This window comes from Pristis pectinata, chromosome 21 (assembly GCF_009764475.1).
Source record: "Pristis pectinata isolate sPriPec2 chromosome 21, sPriPec2.1.pri, whole genome shotgun sequence".
NCBI lineage: Eukaryota > Metazoa > Chordata > Chondrichthyes > Rhinopristiformes > Pristidae > Pristis > Pristis pectinata.
In genome coordinates, this window is record NC_067425.1 from 8488377 (window position 1) to 8501764 (window position 13388).

Here is a 13388-nt window from a genome sequence, read left to right on the forward strand (position 1 = left end):
ATGCAGCCATGATACTGACCCAGAGCAAACATAACAGACATTAAAGACCAACTTTCAAAAGCATTAAATTAATTGTACAGAAGTTTAGTGTAGTTTCTGAAAGATAACTCTTGGGTGATATTACATGCAATGGAAATGAGTGCTCTTTATCTCAGACACCTGTATCAACAAAGTCAGACACCCTCCCAAAAAAAACTGACAAGTACAAATCAGTCTCAATCTCAAGAGAATACCCTACCTATATCAGTTACCCATGTTCTTAGCAAGTATAATTACTGCACAATCAGGGGGCAGCTGGGCATGAGATTGGTGTTAATACATTAAATGGGTGGTACAAAACTGCCCAAAAATGACAGTCATAAACCATTACAGCACAGATACAGGCCCTTTGGCCCAACTAGTCTATGCTGACCATGGTGCCCACACATCTAGTCCCAATTTCCTGCATTCAGCCCATATCCCTCTAAGCCCCACCCCTGTATTTACTTATTCAAGTTCTTCATAGATGATACTACTTGTGCACCTCTGCACTCCAAGTCCCACCATCCATCTTTAAAATTAACCAAACCAGAGGAGAAAAATTTCAGCTTCTGCCCTCCAACAACTTAAAAATATATCCAGCTTCCATGAGGATCACTCAAGGCCAGGAATTTAATGAAACAAACCATCTTGTTCCACAAATGCTGTTTCATTGTGGTGCTTCTATTTCTGATTCAGCATTCCAACATCTGCAGTATTTTGCTTCTGCACATCTCCTTTACTCATTCAGGACTAGATTCTACAGGTTCCAACTTAAATACTATGCATAAATCACAGCTTCAATTCTTAAGCCACCAAAACTTAACATATTGATTGATGGACAAATGTAACAGCCAAACTAAGCCTGGAGAAACCCAGATTTGCACAAAAATTTGATCAAAAGTTCAGAAGGGCCACTTCTCACCAATTGGTAAAATGATGCTAAAGAAAACAGAGCATTTAAAGATGGTTCTCTTCTAAAACTGGTTAACCATGAGAAAAATCTTTTAAAGGATACTTGGGCTTCAACAGATTTAGCAAGTATCTGGTTAAACACTTGAACCAGAATAACACGAACCACTAAAGTGCTTAAGAATCCAAGTGGTTTAACTATCAAGTTGAGATCAGCATTTTACAGCCACCATTTTCACTAATGCTTAAAAAGATGACAAATCAAAGCAAGAGGTACAAGGCTTTGCAGGAGGATACATCTCATTCAGCAGCTGATGCAGTGCTGACAAAGGGCAGACCAGGACAACAGCCATGATGTGCCAAAATAAAACTGAGCCCAAAGAGGGGCACAAACTACCTTTCGCTTGAATGTGGAGATTCAGTACCACACTAAGCTCAGGACTGAGACAAAGCTTTGATACACTGATTGTAGGCACTCATTTTGTAAATTGAAGGACTCACCAACATAAGGGAATATCTAAATTAAGGAGACAACATCGTAATTTGGAAATGCTAACCTGCCTGTGAGTTGAAGGCAATTCATAGCCAATTACCTACGACAACCGCCCATTTCCCTCCACAGATCCTGTCTGACTTGCTGAGCTCCTCCAGCAGCTTTTTTTTTGCTCCAGTTACCTAAACGTTTGACTCCAAGTTGGAGAATTTAAAGGGTCTTAATTCCATCATCAACTAAAGCACAAAGAAAACACGAACCCTTTAAGTTTTACCTGAAGAACTGCTGCCAACCCTAATTTAACAGCCAGGGGGTGCCTAAGCAGCACCGAGTGAGCTCAGCCTCCCACCCAGCCAGTCCCTGGACCGGGCTCCGGACAAACACGGACAGAAGGGTCGGTCGCCCCTCCCCGCCGGTGAAGGTGAACGGGGGCGGCCTGGTGACCTACAGCAGCCCAGCGGGACAGTGATTGGGGGGGGGGGGGGGGGGGGGAGAGAGAGATAGGCCGGACTCCGCTCCACGCTGCCGTAAGCTAGGCGCTCGGCCGCCTTACACCCCCCCCCCCCCCAAGGGACTCCGCCGCCTCCCGGTCCCAGGCCGGGGCCCAGGCCGACCTTGGGATGCAGAAGCCCGGGGTCACTGCGACACAGGGCGCCACCGGCCGTCCCGCTGGCAGCCCACAGGCGGACTCCGAGAGCCGCCGGGAGGAGGGTGGTGGGGGGGCACCGTGTGAGGGGAGACCCCGGGTGTGAGGTGAGGGGAGGGAGGGGAGACCGGGACCAGCGGCGGCTGACAGGCCCGAGCCGAGCCCGGGCCGCCGAGATCCGCACGCAGCCCGGGGTACGCTTCCCCCCTCCCCCACCACCGGCCGGAGGGCAGCGGAGGCGCTCGGTGGGCGGGAGAAGGATGCCCGGGGGCCGGCGGCCGGGCCGCGCTACTCACGGGGCCGCTCCGCTGCCGCAGTCGCGCCGCTTCGTCCCGGGCTCCGCCGCCCCCACGTGCTGCCTCCTCTCGCGAGAACACGCTCCGGGCCACGCCCACCGCCCCGCGAGAGTTCGTCGCCCCTCCTCCTCCTCCTCGGCGGCAGAAATCCCTCCTCTGAGGCCCCGCCCACCCCTCGCGAGATCTCATCCGCCGGGCGGGATCGGCTTGGGCGGAGCGGCGCCGTCAGAGCGGGGTCCCGATTGGATGAGGGGGCCGGAAGCCGCCGTCCAATCAGCGGTTGGCTCGGGGGTGGGACCGCGTCGTCAGGGGCGACGGGCGGCTCCGGGCTCCCTGGGCGCAGGCGCAGTGCAAAACTTACCTGCAGCAGCTTCAGAGGCATCAGGTCAGCAGCGGTGACGGGAAAACATCGATTAAACACGTTTTTTGCAAGAAAGAACACAATTAGAATAAGAAAAAACACAAAGTCCATTTAGTGCACGGTGATTAAAGTGATTGTAATGATTAGGGTTGTGCCGGTTGGTTCAAGAACCAAATGGTTGAAGGGAAGCAGCTGTTCCTGAACCTGGTGGTGTGGGACCTCCTGCCCGATGGGAGCTGTGAGAAGGTGGCACGGCCCGGATGGTGGGGATCTTTGATGATGGATGTATTGGTATTGGTTTATTATTGTCACTTGTACAGAGGTACAGTGAAAAACTTGTCTTGCAAACCGATCGTACAGGTCAATTCATTGCAGAGTGCAGGTACATTGAGTTAGTACAGAGCGCATTGATGTAGTACAGGTAAAAACAATAACAGTACAGAGTAAAGCGTCACAGCTACAGAGAAAGTGCAGTGCAATAAGGTGCAAGGTCACAACAAGGTAGATCGTGAGGTCAGAGTCCATCTCATCGTATAAGGGAACCGTTCAATAGTCTTATCACAGTGGGGTAGAAGTTGTCCTTAAGCCTGGTGGCACGTGCCCTCAGGCTCATCTTCTACCCGATGGAAGAGGAGAGAAGAGAGAATGACCCGGGTGGGTGGGGTCTTTGATTATGCTGGCTGCTTCACCAAGGCAGTGAGAGGTAAAGACAGAGTCCAAGGAGGGGAGGCTGTTTTCCGTGACGCGCTGGGCTGTGTCCACAACTCTCTGCGGTTTCTTGCAGTCCTGGGCAGAGCAGTTGCCGTACCAAGCCATGATGCATCCAGATAGGATGCTTTCTATGGTGCATCGGTAAAAGTCGGTGAGTGTCAAAGTGGACATACTGAATTCCTTTAGCCTCCTGAGGAAGTAGAGGCGCTGGTGAGCTTTCTTGGCTGTGGCACCTATGTGATTTGACCAGGACAGGCTATTGGTGATGTTCACTCCAAGGAAATTGAAGCTCTCAACCCTCTCGACCTCAGCACCGTTGATGCAGACAGGTGCATGTACACCGCCCCCTTTCCTGAAGTCAATGACCAGCTCTTTTGTTGACATTGAGAGAAAGGTTGTTGTCATGACACCATTCCACTAAGCTCTCTATCTCCTTCCTGTACTCCACTCATTGCTGCTTGAGATATGGCCTACAACGGTGGTATCATCTGCAACTTTGTAGATGGAGTTAGAGCAGAATCTGGCCACACAGTCATGAGTGTACAGGGAGTAGAGTCGAGGGTTGAGGACGCAGCCTTGTGGGGTACCGGTGTTGAGAATAATCATGCCAGAGCTATTGCTGCCTATCCTCACTGATTGCGGTTTGTTGGTCAGGAAGTCAAGGATCCAGTTGCAGAGGGAGGTGGTGAGTCCCAGGTCTCGGAGTTTGGTGACGTTGGCTTCGCCTCATGTCCATACGACTGATGGTGGGGAGGGATGTGCCCGTGATGTATTGGGTAGATTCATCCAGCATGGAAAAAGGCCCTTTGGCCCAACTGGTCCATGCCAGCCAAGGTTCCCATCTAAGCTAGTCCCATTTGGTCCATATCCCTCTAAACCTTTCCTATCCATGCACCTGTCCAAGTATCTTTCAAATGTTGTTAAACCTGCATCAACCACTTCCTCCAGCAGCTCAGTCCATATACTGACCACCCTTTGTTATAAAAAAATTTCCCCTCAGGTTTCTCTAAATACCCTCTCACCTTAAACCTGTGCCCTCCAGCTCTTGATTCCCCAACTCTGGGGAAAAGACTGTGTGCGCTCACCCCATCTATACCCCTTATAAGTTTATATACCTCTGTAAGATCACCTCTCAACCTCCAATGCCCTAAGGAACAAAGTCCTAGCCTGTCGAACATCTCCCTGTAAATCAGTCCCTTGAGTCCTGGCAACATCCTTGTACATCTTTTCTGCACTTTTTCCAGTTAAAAGATATCTTTCCTACAGCGGGGCAACCAAAACTGAGCACAATACTCCGAGTGCAGCCTCACCAACGTCCTGTACAAACATATCATGACCTCCCAACTTTTATACTCAATGCCCTGACTGATGAATGCCAATGTTACCAAAAGCCTTCTTCACCACCTTGTCTACCTATGACTCCACTTTCAGGGAACCATGTACTTGTCCTGGTAGGTCCCTCTATCCTACAACACTCCATAGTGTCTTACTGTTCACTGTGAAAGTCCTACCTTGATTTGACTTTCCAAAATGCAACACCCTACACTTATCTGAATTAAACTCCATTTGCCATTCCTTGGCCCAGTTACTCAGCTGATCAAGATCCCTCTGAAATTTTTGATAACCTTTCCACTGTCAACGACACCGCCTATTTTGTCGGGCCTGTCTGATGGAGGAATGGGCTCCTCAGGATGTGGGTTGTCCAATAATGAGCAGCTGAAGAAATTAAGTCAATATTCTTTGGCGTTTAGAAGAACAAGGGTTGATCTTGTTCAAATACAAGATCCTCAGGCGACACAACAGGGTAGATGTTGAGACAAAAATAGAAAATGCTCGTAAAACTCAGCAACTTGTTTGGACAGGTACATGCATAGGAAAGGCTTAAAGGGATTTAGGCCAAATGCTGGCAATTGGAACTAGCTCAGGAAGACACCTTGGTTGTCATGGATGAGTTGGGCTGAAGGGCCTGTTTCTGCACTGCATAACTCTATGATTCTAAGTCAGGCAGCGTTATAGAGAGAGAAACAGTCCCCTGCCATCGACAGGACGTACAGAAGACTGAAGTCACACATTACCAAGGTCCAAGAACAGCTACTTCCCTTCAACCATTCGGTTCTTGAGCCAACCTGCACAACCCTAATCACTACCTCAGTATAGCAACACTGTGACCACTTTGATCACTTTGCACTAATGTGGAATTTGATTTTTTTTGTTCTAATTGTGTTTCCTTGTAAAAATTGTGTATAATTTATGTTTAATTTATGTTTTTCTTGTGAATGCTGCTTATCTGATGCTCTGTGCCTGTAACTTTTTCATTGCACCTGCACACACATGTATTGGTATTGGTTTATTATTGTCACTTGTACCGAGGTACAGTGAAAAACTTGTCTTGCATACCGATCGTACAGGTCAATTCATTACACAGTGCAGTTACATTGAGTTAGTACAGAGTGCATTGAGATAGTACAGGTAAAAACAGTAACAGTACAGAGTAAAGTGTCACAGCTACAGAGAAAGTGCAGTGCAATAAGGTGCAAGGTCACAACAAGGTAGATCGTGAGGTCAGAGTCCACCTCATTGTATAAGGGAACTGTTCAATAGTCTTTTCACAGTTGGGTAGAAGCTGTCCTTAAGTCTGGTGGTACGTGCCCTCGGGCTCCTGTATCTTCTGCCTGACGGAAGAGGAGAGAAAATAGAACGTGCCTGCTAAAAACTAATTCTCATTCCCGGCTCTAACCGAGGGTCGCAGACCAGAAATGTCAGTTGAAACAAAAGCAGAAAAATTGAAGCAGGTCGGGCAGCATCTGTGGAGAGTCAACAGTTCCAAAAAAACCTGCAGATGCTGGGAATCTGAAACAAAAATAGGAAATGGTGGGAAAACTCAGTCAGTCAAGCAGCATCTGTGGAAAGAGAAACCGGTTAACGTTTCAGGTCGGCGATCCTTCCTCATGAGATGCTGAGGAAGAGTCCCCGACCCGAAGCATCAACTGGTTTCCTTTTGCACTGAGTTCATGCAGCGTTTTCTGCATTTGGTTCACTTAAACATTTCTGGTCTGTGGCCCCTTGTCAGAACTGGGAAAGAGGCACATGAGTTAGTCTTCAGAGGGCGAGAAGGTGGGGATTGTTTCTCTCTCCACAGGCACTGCCTGACATGCGGAGTTTTTCCAGCACCTTGTTTTCACTTCAGATTTCCAACATCTGCAAATTTTTGATTTTAATTTATTTGTTTGATGTTCCACCTTCCACATGTTTCCTCATTAGGTTGTCAAGTTGTTTCCACTAATGGGAGAGTCTCAAATAAGAAAACCTGGTTATAAGATGTTAACCTGGGGTGTGAAAGAATTCCTTCTCACAAAGGGTGGTGGATCTCTGGACTTCTTTGCCCCAGAGTCTTGTGGAAGTGAGGTCACTGGAGGTGTTACTGAAAGTTTCAGTTCTTGGCCTCAATTTGGCCTCAACACAGCACAGGAACAGACCCTTCAGCCCACGATGTTGTGCTGAACTAGTTAAACTAGCAATTAAATGCCTAATTAAATTAGTCCTTTCTGCCGACGCACGATCCGCATCCCTCCATTCTCTGCACGTCCATGTGCCTGTCTAAAAGCCTCTTAAACGCCTCCATTGTATTTGCCTCCATTACCGTCCATGGCAGCGCATTCCAGGCACCCACCACTTTGTGTAATAAAACCTTGCCCTGCACACCTCCTTTGAACTTTCCCCCTCTCACCTTAAATGCATGCCCTCTGGTATTAGACATTTCGACCCTGGGGAAAAGATACCAGCTGTCTACTCTGTTAATGCCTCTCATAATCTTATTAACTTCCATCAGGTCTCCCCTCAGCCTCTGCCACTCCAGAGAAAACAACCCAAGTTTTTCCAACTTCTCCTCATAGTACATACCTCTAATCCAGGCAGCATCCTGGTAAACCTCTTCTGCTCCCTCTCCAAAGCCTCCACATCCTTCCTATAATGGGGCGATACTCCAGAACGCAATACTCCAGATGTGGCCTAACTAGAGATTTATAAAGCTGCAACAAAACTTCCTGACTCTTGAACTCAGTGCCTCGATTAATAAAGGCAAACATGCCATATGCCTTCTTTACCACCCTATCAACCTGTGTGGCCACTTTCAGGGAGCTATGGACTTGGACCCCAAGATCCCTCTGTACATCAGCGCTGTTAAGGGGCCTGACATTAACTGTGCACTGTCCCTTTAAGTTTGATCTCCCAAAGTGCGACTTGGCTGGGTTAAACTCCATCTGCCATTTCTCTGCCCATGTCTGCAACTGGTCTGTATCCTGCCGTATCCTTTGGCAATCTTCTACATGATCCACGATGCCACCAATTTTTTTTATCGTCTGTGAACTTACTAACCCACCCATCCACATTTTCAACCAAGTCATTTATATATATCACAAACAGCAGAGGTCTTAGGATGGATCCCTACAGAACACTATTCCACTATTCCAAGCTTTGTAAAAGGAAGTAGTTAGCAGACAGAAAGAGGTAAAGGTTTGAGGGTGTGCTCAATAACTCTTTGAACCATCATGACTAACCCTATGGATCCCTTCCATAGATCCTTCAAGGTTGCCATGCAGGTCAATAGGGTTGTTAAGAAGACGTATGGTGTGTTGGCCTTCATTAGTCGGGGTACTGAGTTCAAGAGCTGGGAGGTAAGGTTGCAGCTCTCTAGAACTCTGGTTAGACTACACTTGGAGTATTGTGTTCAGTTCTGGTCACCTCATTATAGGAAGGATGTGGAAGCTTTAGAGAGGGTGCAGAGGAGATTTACCAGGATGCTGCCTGGATTGGAGAGCATGTCTTATGAGGATAGGTTGAGTGAGCTAGGGCTTTTCTCTTTGGAGAGGAGGAGGATGAGAGGTGACTTGATAGAGGTGTACAAGATGATAAGAGGCATAGATCGAGTGGACGGTCAGAGACTTTTTCCCAGGGCGAAAATGGCTAACACGAGGGGACATAATTTTAAGGTGATTGGAGGAAGGTATAAGGGGGATGTCAGGGGTAAGTTTTTTACACAGAGACTGGTGGGTGCATGGAACACACTGCTGGCAGAGGTTGTGGGGGCAGATATGTTAGGGACATATAAGACATTCTTAGATAGACATATGAATGACAGAGAAATGGGGGGCTATGTGGGAGGGAAGGGTTAGATAGATCTTCGAGCAGGATAAAATGTCGGCACAACATCGTGGACCGAAGGGCCTGTACTGTGCTGTAATGCTGCAGTATTCTATGTTCTATCACCACTAGGCACACTTTGGAGCTGAAATGTTAGTTGCTTCTCGTTCCACAGATGCTGCTCGAACCGCTGAGTATCCCCAGAATTTTGAGAACCGAAAATACTTCCATCGATGGGGTTGAAGGTGCCTGATGGATAGTTATGAGGCATTGAGCTCCTTCTGTCATTTATGGAGGGCTTCCTTGAGCACCTGAGGCACGGACCCGAGGTTTTCACTGTCATCCTTTGGGTTCTTTCTCCTCTTTGAGCAACGTGATTCTGGGAGTTCCAGGAGTTATCCTGATGGTTCAAAGAGTTATTGAGCACACCCTCAAACCTTTAGCTCTTTCTGTCTGCTAATCATTTCCTTTTACAAAGCCTGGAATAGTGTTTATGTTTCAGTGACAGGCATGAGACCGACATGAAGTGCTGTTGTAAGTTTTGTCTGCCAAGCAATATGTTTGTAATTTGTCACCCAGCCAGTACAGTCTCAATGAGTTGTCGTGACCACCCACCGACTGGGTTTATGGACAGTGTGTTTGGATAGGGACCATACTCAATTGTTGAATCCACCTTGGGTCATTGGAAGGTTTCTCAACTTGTTACTTGTTGCCATTTCCCAAAACGAACAGCGATTGTGTTTTTGGCACAACCAAACGGTTGCCACTTGATCACCATGTTAAGACGGTACATTGATCAGTGTGCTGAGTTATTAAAAAAAATCAAACAAGTTATCTGCAAGTATATTTCTTATCTTCAAGGGTAATAAAGCACGGGCTTCAAAATAATAATTAACAGGGTTAAGACCGTAATGTGCTGCTTCTCTATAATTATAAGAAAATTCTTTATTGATAATCAGGAACAGTGAGTGTCTGGGCTCAAAGTTAATCTTTATACAATTTCTAGATAAAACCACATAGAATTTAGAACAACATAGAACAGGGGGCAGCTATTTAAACTCGTAGTGCAAATGCTCTTCCTTGAAGGCCTCAGCTCGATTTCCAAAGCTCTAAACATGATTTCCTTCCACGTCCCTTTGAAAGGTGCGAGTTAATTTGCTTCCAGTCCTTGTCTATAATTCACCACGCAAGGAATTTTTCCTTACCTTGGATAGAATGTTTCCCACTACCACATATGACTTTGTACCACTGGCTCTGGCCTGTTTCGTTTACAGTTCCTGCTCAATCACTTGGCTCAGATTTTGTACATTCTCATTTTTAGTCACTGTGCTTTAGTGTCTTTTTTTTGTACAGGAGGCTGATCTGTTTAGTTCCATTGTTCACTAGCAGATTGGTGGACTCACCACCCCCCAACCCCACTCCCCTCCCACCCAACTCCCAGTTTTCCTTCATAACTATTAATCCCTCCCAGTGCTTCAACTTTTCCAGATTAAATCTGTGTGATGGTTCTAACGCCTGCATCAATGTCCAAATGACTTGAGTGGACTTGCAGTGCATGTGAAATGGGTATCTGGATCAATGCAATGTGACTTCTGAGGATAAGGATGGTTGAAGTTTCCTTCACCCCATTGGGCTGGACTGGATTAACAAGCAAATACTCAGAGGTGAACTAAAACAATGATTGGTCAGATCATCTGCTCCAGAGTTCATCATGCATTTACCAACTCCATTGTTCCAACAAGCATTGGTGGAATCTCATTTTTACTTTTAAGTCTTTTCTCCCCTTTCCAAAGATATTAAATCTCCACAAGGGTAATGGTTCATCACCCATAATATTGCTCCTTGCACGTTCATAGCCTTCAGGTTGATGACGCTGCACTCTGTAATTCCATATCCAGCCATTCTGCAATCTTCAGGATGCCCTCAACGTCTCTTTGACTTTCCTCAAGTCCTAGAAACACCTTGAAACTTGTGCTTTTGTCATCAGCTGCAACCCAGATCTCTGGAGCCAAACAGTACAAAACAACCAAACTTAGCAAATCCAAATAAAGACTATAAATATTTATTCTAAGCAAACTTCAGATTCAAGAATCAAAGACAACTGAACCGTGGGTTAGAGGTAGATATACCCTATCAATTAAATCACATTAAATTGCTAATGTGATTGCTATTCTGAATTGCAAAGTTCCAGTGGGTTGAGCCATTATCAATGAGTTAAACATTTGGTAAACAGCTTGTAGTTTATTTATGGCTTGAGGTCACTTTTGGTTTGAATTTGCATTGCTTTTGCGAGATTACCAATTAAAAAGATAGATTGAACAAGTATTGAATGTTAACTGGGGTGCCAGTCTCCAGCTGAAATTCACAATAATATAGTTGCTACCTGTTGCCACAAGAACACCAGCATCTCACTGGTCTCACTAACATTGAGGCAATGGTTCATGTGAACCCACTGTTGGACTGAAGAGTGTGTGTGCATGTTAGATTTCACTCCCAGCTCACCCAAGGTTAGATGTGCTGCAGTTGTCAGAACAAATGCTGCAAAAAAAAAATCACTGATGGCATATGTCAAGAAAACAGATGTAGACATCACAGTCTGGGAGAACTGAGCCACAAATTGTCCTTAAAGGAACCATATTCTCCATCAGGCAGTGGCCCACTTTGAGGAGAGATGCTCAATCCTTGAAGCTGAACGTGGAGGAGAAATAAAGGGCTAAGAACTCCTTGCCGCTTGTCTACGAGGAAATGTCTGTACTTTGTAAATGGATTTATACTTTCAGAATCAGATGAGTCATCTCACATGTAAATCTGTGGAAGGACCTCTTCCAGGCAATTTCCTACATTGATGGATATTTCCCAATGTTATAACTTCTGGAACAGCTGAGCTGGAGGCACAGCCAGTTCTGTAGCTCATGTTTTCAGTGCTTCAGCTGCATCCACTGCTTTCGGTCATGACTTGATGTGGAATGAATCATGTTGGCTACTGCAATGGCGAGGACCTGAGGGCAAGAGCAATGCAAATTCAAGCTAAAAGCTGGAGACCTCGTCCCTGAAACAAGATCGTTGCCACCATCGATGCTTACAACACAGGCAATGGCTTAAGGGCGGATAAGTATACCAAACGTCCAGGATTTTAGATGAAGTGGAAGTCTGCCACTCTAGACTTAAGATGATTTGCAGAGATCACTCAGGCCTTCCAGTCAAAGCATTCCATAATGGAGCAGTCCTCTCAAGATAGCCAATAAACGAGGTGTATTTGGAGTACTGTCTAAATAAAGTCTGCTAATACCACATATTCTTAATGTGTTCATCTTTCTTTCCAAAGATATTCCAAAACTGATAATGCTGACTATACCTCAAGTCATCACAGCAGGTTATTGGATAGGCACAACATGGTGGGCCGAAGGGCCTGCCTTGTGCTGTAGTGTTCTATGGAAAAGTTTCCATAGCTGGACGATTGATTCAGTTGCATTCATTGACTCTCGAGTTTCATTGCCAGAGTTTGCATGATATGATCATTGGATCACGTTATATCCTTTAAGGTTAACCCAGGGCCTCATAATTCTTGGGTTAGAATTCTCAGATTCTCTTACTGTCGATATTGGTTAAAGTTCTTCCTTGTTTTCAAATCCCTTCATGGCCTCATTCCCTCCAACTTATTACTCTGTCCAGTCCATAATCCTTCATTTCTGGCCTGCAGCGTACCCCTCATCAACTACGATTTTCATCACATCCCTCAGGCATCTCAGCTCTAAGCTCTGGAAATCCCCATGCATATACCCACCGTCACTTCCCTGTTGTCCTGAATCATCTTCTCTTACATTGTATACGGGTATAGAGGGGTTTTGGATTCCCTTGTTGATGGCGAGCTGAATCTTTGCTACCATTTGAGAATTGCCCCAACTATATCCTTTTCAGCTTTCCCCTCAGATCTTTCCACATTCTGCCTATTTTTCACTTGTGATCATCTTAAGTCCATCTTGGCAAGATGATACATCTTGGCTTTGCAGTAGCCAACCTGATTCATTCCACATCGAGTCATGGCCAAAAGCACTGGATACAGTTGAAGTGCTGAAAACATTAGCTACAGAACTGGCTGTGGCCCCAGCTCAGCTGTTCCAGAAGTTGTAACATTGAGATATATTCATCAATGCAGAAAATTGCATGGGTACATACATTAGAATTCATGTGTTCATCTAATTGACCTACTCCGGCCAATTTACCCCCAGTTATGTCTATTCTCAAACAGCTGCAAAATAATTCCCACTGCTGTCTGTAAGGAGTTTGTACGTTCTCCCCACGTCTGAGTGGGTTTCCTCCGGGTGCTCCGGTTTCCTCCCACAATCCAAAGACATACAGGTTAGGAAGTTGTGGGCATGCTATGTTGGCGCCGGAAGCGTGGCGACACTTGCGGGCTGCCCCCAGAACACTCTACGCAAAAGATGCATTTCACTGTGTGTTTTGATGTACATGTGACTAATAAAGATATCTTATCTTAATAATGGAAAATTTTGTTGACAGTGCTATCAAATGGCACTCATTCATTAGCTGTCTGCTCCCCAATGTTCCTTTTGGGTTTTACCAGGATTACCTGGCTTCAAACCTCAATACAACTTTAGTTCAAACATGGACACGAGTGTGACCACCATTGACATAGAGGCAGCACCTGACAATGGCATTGAGGAAGCCTGGTAAAACGGAAGTCATTGGGCATCTCAGGTACAACACTCCTCTGGTTGGAGTCAGGTCTCACACAAAGGAAGAAAGCTGTGGTTGCTGAAGGCCAGTCATCTCAGCTGCAGGTCATCGCTG

At 46.1% G+C, this 13388-nt stretch overlaps 1 protein-coding gene across 1 annotated transcript in view; it reads right to left on the reverse strand.

Moving 5' to 3' along the window:
• akap1b (A kinase (PRKA) anchor protein 1b) overlaps window positions 1-2477 on the reverse strand; it is a 41082-nt gene extending 38605 nt beyond the window's left edge. The window contains 1 exon segment of the mRNA XM_052035419.1: window positions 2366-2477. The gene's annotated coding sequence lies outside the window, so the exon portion shown is untranslated.
• Window positions 2478-13388: the final 10911 nt, after the last annotated feature.